This window comes from Phacochoerus africanus, chromosome 5, assembly GCF_016906955.1.
Source record: "Phacochoerus africanus isolate WHEZ1 chromosome 5, ROS_Pafr_v1, whole genome shotgun sequence".
NCBI lineage: Eukaryota > Metazoa > Chordata > Mammalia > Artiodactyla > Suidae > Phacochoerus > Phacochoerus africanus.
The window spans coordinates 115443216-115466110 of NC_062548.1; the positions used below are offsets into that span (position 1 = coordinate 115443216).

At 47.4% G+C, this 22895-nt stretch overlaps 1 protein-coding gene across 1 annotated transcript in view; it reads right to left on the reverse strand.

Annotated features, from left to right (window-relative positions):
* BABAM2 (BRISC and BRCA1 A complex member 2) overlaps nt 1-22895 on the reverse strand; it is a 430327-nt gene that overhangs the window by 38216 nt on the left and 369216 nt on the right. The gene's annotated exons all lie outside the window — the stretch shown is intronic.

The window sequence follows — 22895 nt, forward strand, 5'->3', positions numbered from 1 at the left end:
CAGAAGGAGAAGAAAGTTAGGGCTTAAAGGCATCTTAATACACTTCTTTTGGCTAATTCTGACTGTTGGGTACATGGCTCTATTTTTTTTTTTCTTGGGGGGGGAGATTTGCTTTATCCTTTTTTTTTTGTCATCTTTTTGCCTTTTCTAGGGCCGCTCCCCTGGCATATGGAGGTTCCCAGGCTAGGGATCGAATTGGAGCTGTAGCCACCAGCCTGTGCCAGAGCCACAGCAACGTGGGATCCGAGCTGCGTCTGCAACCTACACCACAGCTCATGGCAATGCCAGATCCTTAACCCACTGAGCAAGGCCAGGGATTGAACCTGCAACCTCATGGTTCCTGGTCAGATTCGTTAACCACTGAGCCACAACGGGAACTCCAGCTTTATCCTTTTAATTTGGAATAATTTTAGACTTATAAAAATTTGCAAAAATAGTATGGAGACTTCCTGTTTCCCCTTCACCCAGCTTCCCCTAATGTTAACATATTACATAAATATAATACAGTGATCCAAACTAGGCAATTAATATTGGTAAAATGTCATTACCTAAACTATAGGTGGTATCGGAATCCCACCAATGTTCCCGTTCATGCCCTTTGCTGTCATTGTCAGAGCATCCAACCAATGGGAACACACTGCATTCAGCTTCCAGTCTATCAAGTCTCTCCCAAAGTGTAAACATTTCCTCAGTCTTTCCTTATCTTTTTTTGATCAGGATTATATTTCAAACAGAGTTTATTCCTTTGAGTTGAATGATAATGAGTTGTAGCCTTTCTCACTTCCTATGTCTGCCCCCCTTGTGGGTGAAGTTGGCACGGGGGCTTGCTATCGGCTTCCTGATGGGAGGGACTGGTGTACATGGCTTGATTTGAAAGACAAATACTGCCTGAAGCTTAGGTGAAAAGTACGGAAAGAGGGACCAAGAAGCATAAGGTACCTTCCCTGCCTTCAAGGAGTTTACAATCTAGGTAGAGAGGCAAACCACACGTAAATAAAAACTCAGCCAAGGTGAGGCATGGCAAGTGGTGCTGAAGGGATACTATGAAATGGTTACAGAAGCTGGGCACCCCAGCCACCTGAACAGAGATGGCATTTATCTTGCCTGATATTCTGCCGTGGAGTTCTCTGTCTACCTGCTTGAAGTCTCTGTTAAACTCCTCATGGGTTGGCGAGTATCTTCCTTGTGTAGAATCTGATGGAGGAGGTGGGAAGGAGGCTGTCCTTAAAGAATGGATTTGGAAAGGGGCTCAAGAAGGCAAGTGTTCATCTTTCTTTCTTACAGGATATGGCAATTGGACCACCAGAAAAAATACAGTTATCACTTTGCTTCTAATCACAGTTTTAAGTTTTTCCATATGTGTTACCTCATATGTCTCCTAAACTAGTGGGAGCTCCTTAACGGAAGGCAACAGTCTACTGTGATAATGCAGACTAATGCTAATATCTGCTGGAAACAAGTAGTATGTGCTTTATCTGTTCACCTGGGGATCCTTTAACTCCATTTTTAGAAATAAAATGACTTCCTATTTTTAGCTGAGGCAAACCATCACTAAAAACAGACGGTTTCAGGGTTCCCAATGTGGCTCGGTGGGTTAAGAATCTGACTGCAGTGGCTTGAGCTGCGGTGGGGTATGGGTTTGATCCCTGGCCCAGCGCAGCAGGGTAAAAGATCTGGCGTCGCTACAGCTATGGTGTAGGTCGCAGCTGTGGCTCAGATTCAATCCCCAGCCTGGGAACTTGCATATGCCATGGGTGCAGCCATAACCAAACCAAACCAAACCACTGTTTCAATAGCACATTCTTCAAGGCATATAATGTGAATTTATGTGAATGTTATCCACTTCCAGGATGAGGAACAGGCATAATTAATTTATAAAAAATAATCACAAGGAAAATATGTATAAAATTTTCTAGCTTTACAGAGTACTTTTATATACGTTAATTTGATATGTATAACTCCTTGAAGCAGACATTATTTTTACCATCTGCATTTAACAGACGAACAAACTTGAGTCTCCGCGAGGCTTATTAACTTGCTCACGCCATCACTACGCAGAGACAGGACTCAAACTGAGTCCCATGATTTATTTATTTATTTATTTATTTTTATTTTTTATTTATTTTTTTGTCTTTTTGCTATTTCTTGGGCCGCTCCCGCGGCATACAGAGGTTCCCAGGCTAGGAGTCGAATCGGAGCTGTAGCCACCGGCCTACGCCAGAGCCACAGCAACGCGGGATCCGAGCCGCGTCTGCAACCTACACCACAGCTCACGGCAACGCCGGATCGTTAACCCACTGAGCAAGGGCAGGGACCGAAGCCGCAACCTCATGGTTCCTAGTCGGATTCGTTAACCACTGCGCCACGACGGGAACTCCTGAGTCCCATGATTTAAATCCTAAACTCCTTCTACTGGGTCACGGTGCCTTCTGTTCTTGAGGCCACTGGTATAACCTGCTCCCAATGTACTCACGATGTCCTAATCACAATTTAGGAAGCCCAAGTCTACTGTGAGTGATGAACCAGTTTTATCCAGAGGGAGGGGGAGGCAGTGGGAGGGACTTGGAATTTGGGGTTCATAGATGCAAACTATTGCCTTTGGAATGGATAAGCAATGGGATCCTGCTGTATAGCACTGGGAAGTATGTCTGGTCACTTGCGATGGAGCATGATAATGTGAGAAAATAGAATGTATACATGTATGTGTGACTGGGTCACCTTGCTCTGCAGTAGAAAACGGACAGAACACTATAAACCGACTATAATGGAACAAATAAAAATCATTATTAAAAAAAAGTTTTATCTTTGGGACTCCATGAGGCAAATACATGAAAGAAAGATACATACTGGAGAGTTAGACCTCTCTCATCGCCATGTCAGTTAGGCTGAAATATGACTGGGACTAGTCCAAAGTATCCAAAATGATTTCTCGAAGGAAGTTGGACTTTAGCAAACTTAAAAACACACACACACAAAACTGTCCAGTGGGTAAGACCTCTTAGACCTCTGTGCATATCTGGCTCTGACTCAGTGCCACAGGGGGTTTCTACAAATGAATCACACCACAACTCAAGAAAAATGGCAAGATTTTGAATGTCCACTCTTTAGTCACATTTTCCAAGTGCCTCAATGCAGTTTCTTTTCTTTTCTTTCTTTCTTTCTTTTTTTTTTTTTTTTTGCCACACTCTGGGCATATGGAGGTCCCCAGGCTAGGGGTCAAATCTGAGCTGTAGCCGCTGGTCTACGACCACAGCCACAGCAACGCAGGATCCAAGCCATGTCTGCAACCTACACCACAGCTCACAGCAACGCCAGATCCTTAACCCACTGGGCGAGGCCAGGGATTGAACCTGCATCCGCATGGATGCTAGTCAGATTTGTTTCCACTGAGCCATGACGGGAACTCCTCAATGCAGTTTCAACCCACGTCTATTTGTGCCAAAGCAGAGATGTGGTAACAAACAGGAATAATACAAAAGAAGAAAAAACAGACTCATTCAAATGATAAGTAACTGGATGCAGAAAACCCTTTTGAATCCCCTTCATCTTATAGAGCTTGAGCTGTAACATCTTCGGTCATTGTGAATAAATATCGTTTTCTAAAATGAAATTTATCTCTTTTCTGATTACTCATTTCATTTCCTCTGATTAATTTTAGAAAAATGCCTTTTCACATATACTTTAACTTGATTTCATTATGTTTATATTATATATGTTTCCAAATATAGAGCGAGATTCAGAGTAACACCCAAAGCAACAGCAATAGCACTGGTAAAAGCGTTTCCCATGCAAGCTGCCCTTCGAAAGAGCAATAATTTTAAATAATAAAATTCAACGGCAGTAATTTACAAATTTAAAGTAAGTACAATCACCACTCGGTATTACCACAGGCTTCACGATTCTCAAGCTACCAGCTTCAGGGGGGCTTGGAAATGCATTACATTTTTGTTCCTGTTATTTTGTTTTTACAGAAAATGAGTTGCTGGTATTTTTGATATGCTGAAAAATGATTTTCCCATTTAGTTCTGAATCATCCACTCTGACCCCCTAAATGCCCAAGATCAGAAATGATTCATAACGTGACTGCAAATTTATTTACTTGGCAAGTGAGTTATTCTGATTAAGAAAAACCTGTGAGCCAGATATATGCGGATCTGTACACCACGATCTCTCCAAACACATTACATGACTATGTCCCCGTGAAGATTCTTCTTGAAAAAGTGTAGTTGAAGCCAATATTAAAATCTGAACGCAGTCTGCCGGCTGATGAGGGGAGCAGGAATGGTCAAGAGTATTTCAAAGGTAAAAATCTACAAATTCATTCACATGAGAAAATAAAATCAGCAAAATAAAAATATCCTGCTCAGCTTAACTAGGGTGTATCCTATCTGGATCAGTCAGCAGTCAGTAAAAGGATGGCTGCTTTATTTCATTTAAAAAAAAAAAAAAATGGGGGGTGGCACGCCTGCAGCATGTTGAAGTTCCCAGGCCAGAGATTGACAGTGACCAGAGCTGCTGCAGTGGCAACGCTGGATCCTTAAACCGCAGGGCCATGGGAACTCCAGGACGGCGTCTTTAAAAATGTTCTACGCATAAGAAGGAGTTAATAGCTAAACTATTTATGAGAAATAGTTTGCATTTTTTCTTAAAAGAATGATTTGAATGGTACAAATTAGTCAGATTTTTTTTTTTTTTCCTTAAACAAAACTTGTTTTTCCTCATCCCCAAATGTTTCTGTTACTTAACATTTCACCGACAGGCTAACTCATGATTTTCTGACACAGTAAAGTAATGACCAGCAGGCCTTCGAACAGCTAACTGGCTTTAAGGAACTCCTGAGGGGCTTTAGCTGTTTAAGTTTGGCCTCACAGTCTCAGCAATGTCCAGTTTGAACCTTTTAACATCGGCTTCCTGTGAACCCAACCCGTCTACTGGCTCAGGTTTGATTCCCAGGGTAGACTCATGGCATCGGGCTCAGGAACTCACTGTCAGGGTTATTTTCACAACAGCTTCCTATGCAGAGATGGAGTCTTGGTCAGCTCTCCATCCACGGAAGGGGTGGCCCTCACTTGTTCGGTATAATTTCACTCATCATTTCCGAAGCATTGCTTTCTTCGTGAACTTGTTGAAACAAGTCACACCCAAACACTTCTAATTGTGCCCCACCTGGGCACGTCACACGAGTCGCTCACAGGGCTCCAACGTGCTGGCAGGAGGCTGGCGTAGTTAAGTTCTGCACCAGCTTGCCGCATGCTGGACTGTCACTGCAGGGACAGGTGTCCCACTGGTCATGTCCCAGAGTCAGGGGGGCTACCCAAGCAGCCACCAGCTATGCAGCCTGCACAGGTGGGGCGGAGGGGTGTCGCTTTACGCACTGAGAAATCTGGCCGCCTCTCTCGTGGTTTCAGGAAAGTCATGCTGAAGTTCCGATGGTCTTACTTTCTCTAGGAAATAAGCTTCACTGCCCCTAAATGCTCATTTGTTCACAAGAGAACTTCATCAGAGTTTCATCTACATTCACAAGACTTTCTAGAGACTCCTTACCCGTCCCCCCCCCAACCTCAACAATGGAAAAAGGACACTGAACAGCCAAAAGAAATGCCACCCTTTGTATCCGATCCACAGGACAGCTGCCACATGCTCACGCAGGACATTTAAGGCTGGTCATATGATTTTTCCGGGGGCGGGGGGGACTAATTACGGCAAAATGAGCATAAGGTACATTAAAAGCAAGCAGTGATAACTAGCAGTCTGGCACAAGGCAAGGAGGGAGAAAAAGACATAAAACCAGACTCAGGAAATCAGCAAACATCCCAGTCTAGGGCCATTCACTGTTAGAAACAGAACCTCAACCATCCCTCAAACTATTACCATACCTAGCAAGGTTTACTCCCAATCTTGGTAACCTGGCCGGCCCTCTTGGTTGCCCACCCAACAGCCATTCTCCATCCTTCTTTTTTATGGGCAGAGCCCTCCTCCCACCCCCTAGTTGGAAAGCCCTGGGCATTCACTCCCTCAGCCTTCCATGAAACCAAGGCATGGAAATGTGACTCAGTCCTGCCAATGGGACCCGAGGGGAAGTAGGCTAGGGGTCCTCTGAGAAATATTTTCCTCTCTGATTAAAGACACATGTAAAGAGAAGCCCCCATTGCATTCTTGCCTAGATCTTAGCATGTGAGATCTTGAGGCTTGGAGCTGTGTCCCTGTCTTGTGACCATGAGGGCAAAGTCAGCCTGACATCACTGAGCTGTCGGATGCATCATCTCTGGTGCTGCCTCCTCCAGATTTCTCGTTCTGTGACACAACTGCGTGTCCTAACTACTGGAACCTCCTCGAACCGGGTTTTCTCAGACTTGCCGTCAAAGGCGACGAAGGAAATGTTACTTCTTGCAGCTTCTGTTCAAGAAGGCAGGATAACTGTACAACCTATTTCAGAAATATTTCCACTAAGCCTGGTTAAAAACATTCGAGGCACATAAATAGGAAAGTTTTAGTTGTCTGGAAAAATCAGTTATGTGGGCCAGTTCAATCCTTGAAAATGCCAAACAAATGAGGGGTTAACCATAATTGCTTCCCTGGGAGTCACATCATCAAATATTTTCATCCTTATTCACCAGTCAGCCATTATTTCATTTGTCCAGACCTTCCAAGCTCTATATTCCTGTGCTCTCGGGTTAGTAGGGAAGATACTCATGGATTCGCTTCCTGGTGGTTAGTCTTCTCTGGCCCCTCCCGTTCCTTGGAGCCTGGTTCGGAGACAGTCTTAACCCAGGATTGACTGGCTGTAAACTCCCCTCCGAGAGTGATTCCATCTGAGGTCAGTTCTTCCTGAAGGCAGTCTGTTCCCATCTCATGCCCAGGCTACGCCGCATGGTGGGCACACAACCAATGAGTGACCACCCTGATCTCACCCACGACACACTAAACCTCCGAGGCACATGGATTCTAACCACTAGAGAGTGAAATCCCACACACCCCAAATTCTTGCCTACAGGGACCATTAAAGTTCTCCTACTCAAGGCATTGAAAAAATGAAATTGTGTCTCCTTTTGCCGTCACTGCCTTAGATTTAAGTGACCAAGGAGACAAAACATTATTCAGATTTTGTTAAACTGGTTTCAAGTTTTCACTATCCTTCGCATGCTCTGATCATGCCAACAGGTTACCTTTGGGGTTGAAGGAGCACTACTGAACTAAAGCCTGAAGTTTCTCGAATTTTGCTGCAAATGCAAAGGAAAAAAATCATAATCTGGGAGGTGACAGCACAGAATAATGGGAAAAGGTACATATAGACTTTGGAGTCAGATAAAAATGGGTTCGATTCCTAGCGCCACCATTTATTAGTGGTGAGACATAGGCAAGCAAAATACTTTGTGTCTTGGAATCTTGATTTTTTTCATCTGCAAAATGAAGATAATAATTCTTATTTCATGGTGTTGCTGAAAGGACTGAACAAAAACAAAGCAGGTACTAAATAAATATGCATTCTCTCCCCCAATCCCTTTTTTCCTTAGTTTGATTGTGGTGGTTTCTCCCCCCGCCCCAAAAATCTGGCTTTATACATTCTCTTATATACGTGAAATTTCTACTAGAGCATAAAATTTCATGGTGTTTAATTTTACTTTTTTTTTCTTTTTTTTGCTTTTTAGGGCCACACCCAAGGCATATGGAAGTTTCCAGGCTAGGGGTCGAATTGGAGCTGCAGCTGCTGGCCTACATACATCACAGCCACAGCCATGCCAGATCCAAGCCAGGTCTGCAACCTACACCACAGCTCATAGCAACCCTGGATCCCCAATCCAGTGAGCGAGGCCAGGAGCTGAACCTGCGTCCTCATGGATGCTAGTCATATTCTGATATTCTGATGGCTATCTTTCTACACTTTATACAGACCTTCACATCTCAGTAAACATAATGTACTGAAAATAATATAGTCTTTTTCTCGATGGCAGGGACACACGCAAAAGTCATTATATGCACTGGTCTCGAGTGTTAAGGTGACTTATTCTTTTACAAATGCCTCCCTCCATGAGCCAGACCCCCAAAGCCATCCTCGGTTAAAGAGCTGATGTGCTTTTAGTGTGCTACTGAGGTCCCCAGGGCTACTGGGGGCGACGTGCTGCTTTTCCCCTGATCACAAACTTCCGCTGTTAATTTCTGTTGCCTTTTCCTAGCCAGCTCCTTTTCCTTTGCCTCTTTCACCAAGGCCAACTCTGACTCAGTCTCATCTCTCTTCCTTGCTTCTTCCGTGCCTCTTCCCTTTGTGCTGTCTCCTTTATCCCACCTCTTTCTCAGCCTCCGAAGACTCCAGTCCAGCTGACGGTCCACCCTTGGCCCCAGGACCTGGCGTGGAGCAGGTGCAGCGTACGAGCCCTGCCATGTGAGCTCAAGCCGCTTTCCTCAGGTACTGCTCCAGGCCAGAGACTGTTTCCGCCTCCTCCTTCTTTGGTTGTTGTTTATTTGCTCCCCTCCAGATTTACAACCGTCCCAGACAGTTAAAGTTATGGGAAATCTGGCCTCTGCCTATTCATTGTTTAGCGTTTGCTTTTTAGGTATTTTACAGATACAAATGAATTATTCCAACACCCAATGAGCCATTCACATAAAACTGTTAAGAAGAATCTCAAGATGAAAGGGATGCCATAGTTTGGCCTGGGAACAGCCAGGTTCTCCCACCCTGCCCACATAAATGACCCAGGCTGAATCAGCCAGTCTCCTGCCACGGGCTCAGAGGCTCTCAACTGGACGAGAATGGTGGCTCCAGGATGGGATTCACACAGCAGATGCCTGCGCTCCACCCGAGACGTCTGCTTCCTGACAATGAACCTTAAGTAACTCTGATATGCCTCCCCAGGTAGGAACCACTGCAAAGACTGAGCGGGGACCATGAGTTCGCTCTTTTATACTCCTAGCCCTTCACACAAAGCATGATGACACAACGCAGAAGAGACACCCAATCGATGCTTGCTGAACTGAAGGAAAGGAGCATTTAAGCAAACGTAAATTAAAACCTCAAGGGGATTCCATTTCATACCCGTCATGAGATTGGCAACCATTTAAAAACCCAACAATTCTCAAATGTCGTCAAGGCTGTGGAACACTGGGATTTTTTATCGCTGATGATAAAGACATCAATTTCTACCACCTCTTGGACAATAAACGTGAAGATGTCCATACTTGACTTTTTTTTTTTTGGCCTTTTTTTTTTAGGGCCGCACTCCAGCATATGGAAGTTCCCAGGCTAGGAGATGAACTGGAGCTGGAGCTGCCGGCCTTCACCACAGCCACAGCAATGCCAGATCCAGCTGCATCTGCAACCTACACCACAGCTCACGGCAATGCCAGATCCTTAACCCACTGAGCAAGGCCAGGGATCGAACCTGCATCCTCATGGATGCTAGCAAGATTCATTTCCGCTGAGCTGCATCGGGAACTCCCTGTCCATATTTCCTACCCAACATTTTATGCCGTGTATGCTGTGTATTGCATAAACAGTACATGCTGTTTATGAATGTCTACACAGTAAAAGTATAAAAACGTGCACAGGAATGATAAACACCAAATCAAGGACAGCAGTTGCCTCTGGGGGTGACGGGGAAGGAGAGGGGACGGGAATGCATCAGGGAGGGGCACTCGAGGGGCTGCAGCCAAACCACTAATGTGCTCTTTGTTTAAAAACAAAGCAAGACAAAAACAAAACCAGAAGCAACTAGTGCAAAATATTAAGAGTTGTCTAAGGTGAATACATGGGTATTTGTCTACGTACTTTTTAAATTTTATTTTTAACTTTTTTGGCTGTGCCCTCAGTATGGGGAAGTTCCCAGGCCAGAAATTGAACGTGTGCCGTAGCAGGGACCAGAGCCACAGCAGTGACGGCGCTGGATCCTGAACCCACTGAGCCACCACGGAACTCCTATTTTTGTACTTTGTATATACTTGAGTAAGCTTTACATATGTATAATCTTTAAACTTTTTTTTTTTAAAGCAAGGACCAATGTATTCAGAGCAGCAGAAAATAATCAGTATGATTCCATTTACATAAAGTTCAAAACCAGGAAGAAATAATGATATACTACTTATGGATATACGCTAGGTGATAAATCTATTCAGAAAGTCAATGTGTAGTTAAACATAAAATTCAGGATAGTGGTTCCTTCTGAGAGGGACCTGCTTAGGGCCTCTAAGATATTGTGTTCTCTTTCTGAAGTCGGTGGTGTTTTATTAGTTTTTAAAGTACATAGGTCTGTTTCATATGATCCTTGTGTATATATGTTCAAATAAATATTATGTTTTAAAATGGGAGCATTTATAAAATTAAGAGGATCAAGAAAGCTGAATGGTCTTTAGGGGGAAAAAAATACCAAAGTTGTAAAGAAAAATAAAAAGCAGAGAAGAATAACGGTGTATAAAACTGGAATGCAGCTTACAGAGGCATCTAAGAAGAGGTCCATTCTCTAATGAGAACACTGACAGGTTGGCAAAATCAGCTGGTGGGCTGGTGCCTCCTTCTCTCCCAAATGTCCTCAGTGGAAGGATCTGTGCTGGGAAGGATGGACGCATCCGTGCCGAGTGGGAACAGGAGACCCGGCGAAGGGAGAAAAGCTCCCAGTTCAGCCCGTCTGGTGACGGCTGAGGTGTGGACGTGGTGGGGACCCTGCTTGAGGTGAGAGCTCTGCAGATGAGGTGGACTTTGAGTTGGTTCTAGAAAGTTAAAAGCTGAATCAGATTTGGAGTCTGGCAGAGTTCTCGTTGTGGCGCATTGGAAAGGAATCCAACTGGGAACCATGAGGTTGAGGTTTGATCTCTGGCCTTGCTCAGTAGGTTAAGGATCCGGCGTTGCCATGAGCTGTGGTGTAGGTCGCAGACGCGGTTCGGATCCCATGTTGCTGTGGCTGTGGTGGAGGCCGGCAGCTGTAGCTCTGATTGGACCCCTAGCCTGGGAACCTCCATATGCCATGGGTGTGGCCCTAAAAAGCAAAAAAAAAAAAAAAGAAAAAGAAAAAGAAAAGAAAGAAAGAAAAAGATTTGGAGTCTGGGGATATTCTGTAGGGGGGGAAGAAGTCGATAAAGCTTTAATACTGTGCAGACATGACGATTTTCCACCTTTTATCTGGCTCTTTTGGTATTATATGTATCAATTCAGAAAAGCCACCACTTGCTGTATTTTAGCAATCTCACTTTCTGCTCTTTTTTTTTGCTGCATCCTCGGTATGTGGAAGTTCCCCGGCTGGGGATCGAACCCCCGCTGTAGGTGCAACCTACGCCCCAGCTGCAGCCCCTCGGGATCTTTAACCCGCTGAGCCACAGGGCAACTTCTAGCAATCCTGCTTCCTCTTCCACCGCTGCCCTCACCTTTGCGCATGCGCAGAGCAAGGGCGAGGCAACGATGAAGGGCGCCTAAGCGGGCCTTGGAGGCTCACGCCAAGCTGCTCTCCTTTCCGGGAGGGCCCGCCCCCTTTTCTGGATTTATCTGGGTTTCCTTTCATTAACTCAGCTGGTAGGGAATGCCTCTGTCCTAGAACTCTGCATGCTTCAGGCTGTCCTCCCAAGGAAGGCCCGCTCAGGGCTGTCCTCACCAGAATGGAAGAGTATCCAGCACCGGAGGCCAGACCCCAGGGGGTCCCCAGGGTGGGACGTCCTCCCTGCCCCAGCGCGCCCGTCTGCTTCCCTGGTTGATCCGTTCCCTCATCAGCACACATTCAGGGCGCATTTTCCAGGTTGCAGGTGCCAGGTGAGGACCCATGGTTCTCAGAAGTGGATGGCGGGTGACATGCTTCGCTTCCTGCCTTCTGGGATGCTACGTGGCTTCTGCGGCCCCTGGGGACATGCCCTGTTTGTGTACTAGCATTCAAGCTGCTCTTGCTCCAGGACCTTCTTCTTCTAGAAAGGCTCTGGTCTGCTCAGTCACTCAGCGATCTCTCCAGCCCCCACATCCCCCGAGTCCAGGCTTGGCTGGATTGCTAACAATTAAGTGCTCTGGCTAGTTTATATCCTCCACGTGCGAACACTGGGGGTAGGCGACATCCATCTAGTGACTGACCAGCAGAGATCATAAAAGTGAGGAAATGTTGACGGCGCTAGACATGTAAAACAGGAAATATGTTTTTATGAGAGGCAGGAAAAAAAAAATCTAGCAAGAGAGGAGACCATAAATAGCATTTAATGGTGTTTGAGCGTCTATCTTTAAAAGAATGTAGTCACGATACATAAACTCCCGAACCGGGAGGATTAACCCAGAAATCGGACCCGGTTAAGGAAGAATTTGATGAACATCATCCTTAAATAAGTGAAAATATATTCAAATGCAAAAACCCTTGGGACTTAAAAGCTGGGCAGTCTTTAAAGAGTCATCAGCTTTTCATTTCAAAACTTCATGGGAGAGGCACCACATGGAGATGATACGAAGGAAAAGGACACATTTTTTTTTTTTTTTTTTAAAGCAGCGGGACTGACATTGGTCAGTGTAAATTCCAGTCCTCAAAAATCAGAACATCCTGCCAGGCACAAATGTGCAAATAGTGTGACTACTCCAAAGTAAAGGATGATTAACTTGATGAAGAAAATGAAAACTTCTCAAACGAATCGGTTATTTTTATCTTGGAAAGGGTCTGGTTAGGAGCCTTACATTCCAGAGAAAATGGCAGCAAACATCCCATGTGACAAGCATTCCAGAAGCATCGACTATGAGCCGGCTCTAGGGAGGCCATGCTGAGCCGGTGGCTCCTCCCCCGCAGGACAGCGCCAGCCCGAACTTGACCATCACTGCTCTCAGGGGTGGCGATGGTGAGGGTTACAACAGAGGGAACAGCCGCCCTGAGGTATGGGGTGGAGAGATAACCCACCTAAGGGCTTCTTGAAGTCTTGTCAGATAAGCAGAGCCTTGAAAGGTGAGCAGGATTCTGACAGGCAGTTGCAGTGGGAGGATTATGATGGAGGACGGAGCGGGGGAGGTGAGGGAATTCTGGGCAGAGGGAACAGCATGGAGCAGCTGGAACAGAGAAGAGGCGGGAAGGCCAGCTGCGGACAGAAGGCTGGTGCAGAGGGGCTCTGGAGAACGGTGTCAAACCGGGGAGAGCTGTGAGCACAAAGCAAGGGAATGTGGACTTTCTTCTGTGAGCATGGCTACCCTTGAACAATTTTAGGAGAGAAATCCCATCCTATCCACTCTGGTGGGTCAGCAACTTTCCTGTAATGTAAATCTTCCCAGTATGGTAGAAATCTTCTAGAATGGGAAAGGTTTGGGAAGGTATAATGCCCGAATCAAAAATAAGTTACCATTTATTATTAGAGGAGCAGAATCTTGGACTTCTCAGTTTAGGAAGAGATTCCTCTTTAAAGGCCCCTCAAGAGTGATGGTGCCTTGCCTCCTAAGATAGGGTTAGAAGCCCTGGGCACAGTATTATCCCCTCATGCAGAAACTCTGATGAACTTCTTTCATAGTTGTGTATTATACTTTCCAAGCATTGTCCACTCCAGATTTATACTGTGCTGGGGTAGCAAAAGGGCAGGCAAAGGTCTAACCTGCTAGATTAGGTGCTTATGCAAATATGCAAAGACAAGCCACTCCATTCTTTGGTTGCTGTGGGTTCAGCTCCATCTGGTGAGATGGGCGGGAGAGAGCTTCTGGGGTGAGGCTGGATGGTCACACGAAGACCCTGGGCTCTGGAGGCAGGCAGCCACCTCGGTTCCCGCGAGCAGCTCGTGTTCCTCTGGGAGATGAACGGACCTCACTGAGCTTCTTTCCTCATCCACAAAACGGGAACCACTCTAACCTCCGGGTGGAAAAGGCAGCAGGTGGTACAGTATTTGACTCACAGAAGAAGGTGCGAGATAGAAAAAGGTTGGTGGAGTTCCTGTCGTGGCGCAGTGGTTAACAAATCTGACTAGGAACCATGAGGTTGTGGGTTCGATCCCTGGCCTTGCTCAGGGGGTTAAGGATCCGGTGTTGCCAAGAGCTATGGTGTAGGTCACAGACGAGGCTCGGATCTCGCGTTGTTGTGGCTGTGGTGTAGGCCGGCAGCTACAGCTCTGATGAGACCCCTAGCCTGGGAACCTCCATGTGCCGCAGGTGCAACCCTAGAAAAGGCAAAAAGACAAAAAATAAAATAAAAAAAAAATTAAAGGTTTGGTGCCTAAAGGAAGGCAGGAACAGGACAGTACAGCGGGAAGAATACGAGCCCTGGAACCCGACAGATCTGGGCTTGATTTCTATTCTACCTGCTCCGACAGGGGCGACCTCCGGCAAGTTACTAAACTCTGCGAGTCTAGGTTTTCTCATCTTTAAAATGGGATAATGCTTACCTGGCAGGGCTCTTGGGTGGTGTCACATGACATAACGAATCTCTGGAGACTGCTTGGCACATAGCAGATATTCATAAATGATACCTATTATTATTCGCTTTTCTCTCAGAAGCAATTCAAACAAACAAACTTTTAGTCTGTATAATTTCTTTTCTCGATCTGACTTCCAGCTGGGAAAATACAACCTACAAATTAAAGGTAGTCATGTCTGTTCCATGAGGCCTCCCACTTAGTTTTGCCATCTTTTTGTTGGGGGGCAAATTCAGAAGTCCTTAGGAATGCTGCAGTATTAATTCTATAAATTAAAAAAAATTTTTTTCAGTCATTAAAATTGAAAACAAAAAATCATAGCTCTGGTGAATCTAAGGTCAAATGGGGTTTTGCAGCCAAAGTTGACCAGAGACCAGAAAACATTTGAACAGAGAGGAAGCCTGATGAAAACTTGGTCAGTTTTCTTCTGGGCTTAGATAAAAAAGAAAACCAGCCACGTAGTCAGCCTTTGTATATTTAAAGGCTGCTATCTGGTCTGTGAATGATCTAGGTTTTTGTTTAGTTGGTTCTGGGCCATCTCCTTAGTCATTAGTTCTTCTGTGAGAACAGGTGGGGGACACAGTCGGATAATGGAAATTAAGTCATGTCCTTCCTTGATAGCAATTGCAATTAGGCATTTTACTTCCGGTGAAAGTAGGATTGCTGTCTAAAATGATGTTTTTAAACTGTCATAGTCTCCTAACCAGCTTGAATTACAGAGACTACACTACGTAAACACGAGGTGATCGTGTTGAGACAAGCCCTTGGCTCAAATGTGCTGCTTGGCTTGTACGTCCAAATTTAAAGGAGTATGGTCATTTTTTTTTTTAATTTATTTTTTTCCCCACCGTACAGCAAGGGATCAAGTTATCCTTACATGTATACATTTTTTCCCCCACCCTTTGTTCTGTTGCAATATGAGTATCTAGACATAGTTCTCAATGCTACTCAGCAGGATCTCCTTGTAAATCTATTCTAAGTTGTGTCTGATAAGCCCAAGCTCCTGATGGTATTGGGTCACTGGTATCCTAAGAGAAGCATATTTGCACCCAATAAATGACAGTTTATTCTCAGAAGTGCCACATTTTTTTTTCTTTTTTACTATGTTTGATGGAAATCTTTCTAAAGTAGCCTTCCCATTTACTTCTTCCATGCCCCCTTTCAAAGTCAAAATTATGAGTATTAGCCCTCAGAGTGGGCCACAGCGTCATGACATCAGGCTGCAGGAGACAAGCGTGTCTAAGTGTGTAGAGTCTGCTGTCTATAGCTTCTTGGTTCCCTCCACACCCGCCTCCCAGGTCAGGCTACGGGTGAGGCGATACCTGTGCACCGCAGACCTTGTCTGGGCAGTGAAGCTGCTAGGGACTTGGGAACTCGTGCACCATGCTTATTGGCAGGTGCAAGAGTCAGGCCTGAGGTCCCCGTGTGTGAAACGCACAGACTTGATGGCCTTCCTCTTGGCTGTGTTGTTGACAGGTGTGCTCTCGGGGCAGAGCCGAGCCACAGGCAGGCGAGATGCTTAGTGGAAAATCTCCGTGTCCTGTCACAACAGAGGATGTACCTGCCACCCCACGGTTCAGAAAGGGGCCTGGAAACCATCTCTCTGTTTGGTAACTGGGGGGCCTGTGGTGCGGACGGGTGAGCTGCCTGGGCCACTGGCAGAGAACCCCAGCGTCTTGGCCCCACATCCAGCGAGCCTCACTGTCCTTTGCTGCTTGTGACTCGGCAAATCTCGCTGCAGCAGCAAAGGAACCGCTGTCACCAGAGCTGCTTTTACAGGATGACTTGGGGCTTTCCCTCCTCAATCCAACTCTGAAAAATCTCTTAGTGTAGAAAAGGCAGGCATGGCGGCTTTTTGTTTTATATTCCAGTCTAATAAATAAGTTTTGTTTGTTTAATGCTAAGAGAAAGGAAGGACTTCCACATTTACATTTACTGTGTACCGAAGGGTACTGGGTGCCTCCTGCCGCATGGTTCTCTCTTGCCCCCCATCAGTTTTTTTGGTTTTTTTTTTTTTTTTGGCTGGAAGTTCCCAGGCTAGGGGTTGAATTGGAGCTACAGCTGCCGGCCACAGCCACAGCCGCACGGGATCCGAGTTGCATCTGCGACCTACACCACAGCTCACAGCAATACCGGCTCCTTAACGCACTGAGCGGGGCCAGGAATCGAACCCAGATCCTCATGGATACTCATGGAGCTCGTTACTGCTGAGCAACAATGGGAACTTCCTCTCTTGCCCTTTTTGAGGAGGGCGTGCCCAAGGACTTTCTCACGGCCATGGAGAGGAGGTGGGGCCAGGGTCAGCCCTGGCCCATCTGGATCTGGAGCTTGTGTTCGTTCTACCACAAGGCTACAAATTAAATTTACCGCTTGTTTCTGACGTTCTGGAAGGCCTTTCTACTCAGGGCCATTTTGGCTCACCTGCCACCTCTGCCAGGGCAGGCAGGTTCTCTGGGTGTCCATCAGGAAGCGCACAGAAGGCTGAGACGGACCAGCCGGAGGACCCAGGGGAGGAAAAGGGTGTGTTTATCTTCTGGACCTTCCAAGTTATTCCTCTGGGCACGAGCTCAGACTCTCAAGAATTTTAATTTTTGATGTTTCAATTTCCCTGTTTTCTTCCTTTTGATTGGGAAAATATTTCCCGGTCCTATCTATGGGGTTTTAATGGCATTTGACACTGCGGCTCACGTCTGCTCTTCTCCCACGGTTTCCGTAGCACCGAGCTGACCGGCACTTCCCTTGCTCTGAAACTGTTCACTGCCTTCTTTTCTCCATCTGCTTACCAGCCCCTCCCAAAGCTTGGCTGAGGGACTGTCAGCCCTGTAGGCCTGGCCCTCAGCTTTATTCCTTTAGAAAGTCCCGGAAGGCCCTGTCTCTCGATGCCCCCAATGACGTCAAAATCTCCTTATCCTTCTCTGGCTGCTCGCCGTTGCTTTAGGCTCATAATTCCAGAGGCCTGGTGAGTGTCATCGCATAAGCTTCTTGGCTTCCATGTTCTCACGTGTATCATTTCACCTGTTAATGTTCATTCAAGGTGGCATGTTACCCCATTTACAAGTAAGAATACCTGAAAGTCAGAAGCGGGAAGTGGCTCGTTTAGAATCGCACTTCTGGGACACAGCTGGATCCTGAATTCAGGTCTTCCGAGTTGCAACCCACTAGTGCTGACGGCATCCAGATGGGCTGCCCTCGACGGGAAAAATCATACCACGTGTCTGAAATAAAGGCCATAAGCTTGTTCCTCACTCGGCCACACAGCCTGGGTCTCATATTCGGCCCGGCTCAGAACCTGTGAGTCACCTTTGACTCTTCATCCTGCTGTGTCCACCTCTGGGCGGGTTTACTGTTGACAGCACCTCCCGGAGAGGACGATCCACAAGGCACTGTCCTGTGGGGAGGGCACTGGGGGGGCTGCGGCCACATCTACTTTCATCGTGGATAAACAAAAGTGAGAATTTTTTTTTTTGGCTCTTTATTTATTTTTTATTTTTTTGTCTTTTTTTTTTGCCATTTCTTGGGCCGCTCCCTCGGCGTATGGAGGTTCCCAGGCTACGGGTCGAATCGGAGGTGGAGACACCGGCCTTCACCACAGCCGCAGCAACACAGGATCCGAGCCAAATCTGCAACTTACACCAGAGCTCACGGCAACGCCGGTTCCCTAACCCACTGAGCAAGGCCAGGGATCGAACCCACAACCTCATGGTTCCTAGTCGGACTTGTTAACCACTGAGCCACAACCAGAACTCCTTTTTTTTTTTTGCTTTTTAGGGCAGCACTTGTGGCATATGGAAGTTCCCAGGCTAGGGGCCGACGTGGAGCTACAGCTGCCGGCCTACACCACAGCCCCAGCCACGCGGGATCTGAGCTGCATCTGCAACCAACACCATAGCTCACAGCCACACCGGATCCTTAACGCACTGAGAGAGGCTGGGGAATCGAACCCACATCCACATGGATCCTAGTCAGATTCATTTCCGCTGCGCCACAACGGGAGCTCCCAGAATGTCTGTTTTTAAAAACAGCAGCCTGCTTGACACGGCGATTATGCTTTTGGTGAAACCGAAGAACAACTGCCTTCGGCCTCCCACACCGACATTTTAGGTCCGCTCCACATACAAATCAATTCACACCCGAAGTAATTCACTACGCTTTCTCTGCCTTTTCTATCTGTCCTACACATTGGCGCCGGCTTCATTACCTTAATTCTACCCCGTGTTCAGCCCATAGGGACTGACCAAGGTCTTCTGGATAAAAAGATAATTCTTAAGTGCGGGCGAGGGCAGCTCAGGGAGGGCCTCCGTAGCCCTTCCCTCTAAAGAAGGTGTGGCAGGCACAGCCTCTCAGGCTCCAGGTAAGACTAGGGTTTGAGTACAGAAGCTGAAGTTCACAGTCACAGAGCCTTTGAGGACAGATGAAAAGAATCAGATTAGGAGTCGAAAAGAGAGGGAGGATCCACGAGGCTTTAAACAGCAAGTGCCTGAAACCTGGTCACACCTCAGGAGAGCCTGCGGGGGACTCAATAGCTAACCCCTTCTCATTCAGCCTGCCTGCTGCTCTGACAATGCCACAGCTATTCTCACTAGCCCCACCTTCTTCCTGACCCCTGACCAATACTCTCTGGGATGGAATTCTCTTTGTTTCTAAAAGCCCAATGGTTCACTTTAGGTATATTATTAATTGGTGGCATGGAAAAACAGGTTTGATTCTTCAATGTTCAACCTGCTAAGTCATCATCGCACTTAGCTCATGGAAAAATTAACTAGAAGCTGTAAGAGGCACCAAGATGGATCTGGAGGAGAGGTATGGGAACCCTAGGGCTAGTGCAGTGCTTTTACCAGGAGGTGTCTTTCTGTTTTTTTGCTTTTTAGGGCTGCACTTGCGGCACATGGAGGTTTCCAGGCTAGGGGTCTAACCAGAGCTGTAGCTGCCGGCCTACACCACAGCCACAGCCACGCCGGATCCAGGCTGCATCTGCAACCTACACCACAGCTCATGGCAAAGCCGGATCCTTAACCCACTGAGCGAGGCCAGGGATCAAACCCGCAACCTCATGGTTCCTAGTCGGATTCGATTCTGCTGCACCACGAGGGGAACTCCTGGGAGGTGTCATTTTTACATGTGTACACACACTCTCACACTTCTATCTAAATACACATGTGTATAAATACTCGGTTTAAAGAGCAGGGCAGTTTAAGACTTGTACAAAAGAGAAGAAAGAGTTGTTTGTCTGAAACTCCAGGAAAAGTCACCTTTTGGCATAGCACATAGACTAACCTATGGAGTTTCCACTATTTAAACATTGGTTATGATTGGGCATGAGAGTGAGAGCAAATGCATTATTATAAACCAAATAAGAAAAGAGCATGTGAGGCTGTACCCTCATCTGCAGTGCCTCCGAGTTGCCCTCTCTGACTAACCCTGTGCTCAGGGCAGGGGATTTCGAGATGAAGCAAAAATGAACTCTGCCCTAAAGGGCTCATCACTGGGGAAAGTCAGTGAACAAAAGAATCACACTATGTATGAGAAGTCCTTAAATGGGAGGATGCATAAAACGTACTGGGTTCCGAGGAAGAGACACTGCCTAGCTACTACTCAGGCTTTGTTTTTTTTCCCTCTCTGTTTCATAATGTGCCATTTTTCTTTAGAAAATACAAAGTGGGTAGTGAGACCAAGGATCCTGCTGATGTGTATCACTGCCGAATTGTCCTGAGGTTTCCGGCTGACTAACCTTCATTACAAGGTTACTTTGTCCCCAAGCTGCCTATTCACCTGCATATGGTGGAGAAAGCAGAGTGCAGACACCATGCTGGCTCCATGGCTCCCGGGGGGCCGCTCGGGGCAGGCCACTGAGTGGCACCTGCTGATGGGGCACTCTCTTCCATGTTTTGCTCACGAGGGGCCCGATGCTATGGCCGAGAAATACGGTGTGGTTGGATAGGTTGTGCTGGCCACCGGGATGGCAGGACCAGAGCAGGGTGACAGGCTACTGGGCCTCGGCTGAGAAGAGGATATGCTGCAGGGCTAGTTCTGTGTTCATGTCCAATCTGAAAAAGCTGGTACGGATAAAATTCCAGACCGACCAAAGAAAATAAAACGGAATGACTGCAAAAGCAATCGTGCTCAGATGCCACAGCAACGGCAAATTGCTATAAACGTCTCTAAACGTTTCCTCTCACGAGCTGCATGCTGCTTCGCCGTCAGGTCATAAGCTGCAGCCTGTGCTTTGAGCCTCCGGTCACGGTTGCCGAGAGATGTGCTGGATGCGTTTTCGAACCTGGGACAGTCCAGGCCTCCAGAGTAGCTCTCCTGGAACATGTGTGCTTGTGGAGGTGGCCTCCTGGACAAGCTGACCGCCAAGGAACTGTGGCTCCCTGAGTGTTTGGCAGATTGGCAGACAGGGTCAAGGTCACCACGGCTTTCCCTGCTGCTCGGCTGCCTTCCTACCCCCTGCCCCTGGGTAGACCCTCACACACCTCTTTTCTCAGCCAGCTCCTCCCAAGCCAACCAGTCTCTTATCCTCATTTAAAAAAAAAAAATGCATTTTCCTGACTCTTCCTAGTGTCCTCTGTCACTCTGGGTCCTCCTAGACTGGACAAACACCCAGTTGCCACCAGACCTTGGTCACCTCTGCTTCTACTTCAAGAGTAGCCTTCTCACTTTCTTCCCAGAATGTTCCTGCCACAGCTTTGTCTCAGGTGAAACTCCCCTTCCTTTCCTGCCCACGCAGCCTGGTCCCCAGGAAAAGCACCCCCAGCTGAAGAGCCTACCTTTTGCCTAGAGCACCGCTGTGGATCCTCTCTGCTGTCATCTACCCGACTCCTAGTGACACGCTAAGGAACCCGAGCACGTCTACACGTGCGTCATGACCTCCTCCCCACTCTGGTTTCTGCAACCGTCCAGGGTAACGTCAGCATCTACGAGGGCGACCTACCCGGCGCCCACTCTCCTGTAGCCACACCTCCAAACCTTCTCATCATCGATTCGTGCTCAGCTGCAAAAGAAAAACTTGTACAAGACTACTCTCGGACCACGACTGAAAAATGCATTGAGTCGGAGACATTTTTCAGTGCTGACTACACTCCAGGCACTGGTAGGTGCTGGTGATACAGAGATGAGTTAACTCGCAGGTGCTGTGCCAGCTCTGAGGATGATCCAAAACTTTCTCTTTCAAAGCCTTAACCTCCTGCCTGACATTTTCACTTAGGAGATAATCCTGCATGCGATTTCTTAGAGAAAATGGACACTCAAGGCCAAAGTCACCTCCATGTCCCGGCTCTTCCTCCTTCCCCCTCGTCACCATCTGCATCCTCTCCGCCTGGCTCAGAGGAGGCAGAGGTCCTTCTGGTCCAAAGCGCTTTCCCTGACCTGTGTTCCAGGTTCCACGCTCTCAAGCCAACTCCAGGATTTTGCTCTTTCCGGGAGTTCTCGTTTCCTTCTGAGTTGCGACCTCTGGTCCCTTCTCGTCATGCTGTCATGCGGAAGAATCTCTTCCCATCAACTCCCCCTCTTGACCCCCTACTAGCCGCCTCCCATCCCCCCGGGGTTTGAGTCTTCAACACCACGGAAATCGTCTTCTTCATTGTCAATTAATTCTGTGGCGTGCTCGCCCTGGCTTCCCCTTACTCTAACGCAGGGATGTTTCTTTCACTGCTTTTCTCACTCCGACTCTAGGCACCAAGACCGTTAAGGACCAAAGCAAATGCTTCTACTCTCAACACTCTTGCCACCCCTGCCTTCCTGGTGGCCCTCTCTCCTGGTTCTCTCTGCTGCTTCTTCGCCTCCATCCGAGTCCCCCGACCGCCAGCAGCTGCCACCTTCCCCAGAGCTGTTGTCAGTGCTCTCAGGCTACAGACTCAGCTTGAAGCGGTTCCCTGGTCCTGCGGGACGTGGCTCCCACATCTGCATCAACGAGGACGGCTCTTCCTAAGCTTCCGTCCCACACTTTTGGCTCCTTATGAACACCTCCACCTGGTTACCACCTCAACGCCTCCCCCTCAATATATTCAAACTCAGTACCCCACCCACTCACCCACCCCCGCCGCTAATTCTTGAGTTTCCACTCAGCGATCCCAGCTAGGAATTACACAGCCGTCTGCAAGTCTCCCCGACTTCCTAAATCTGAGTTCATGAAGGCCTGCTGATGCCACCTCTGGAGGAGTCCTAGAATTTGTCCTTTCCTCTCCCTCCCTAATCCTGCTGTGCCCCATTTTATCTGGCCTGGACTGGCTACCCCCCGCAGTTTCCCCACCCGCAGCGTCTTCGCCCTTGAATCCCATCAGACCGAGAGCATAAGTGAGGTCGTGTCCCATCTGTGGTTAGAATCCTTGCTGGGCTCTCCCTCACCAGGACCTACCCTGAGCCCCTGACACACAAAGCTCTTCCTTGTCGGGCACGTTACTCTTCTGCCTCATCTCCCACTCCTCCCTGGACTCACATACCCTAAACGTGCAACTGGATGAATTAGTCCCAGTTTTCTGAATGCACCACATCCGTCCGCCAGCACACGACTCTCTCTGGGACCTGCTTCCTGTGTCAGCTCCGTAGCATATTTCTACTAGCCCTTA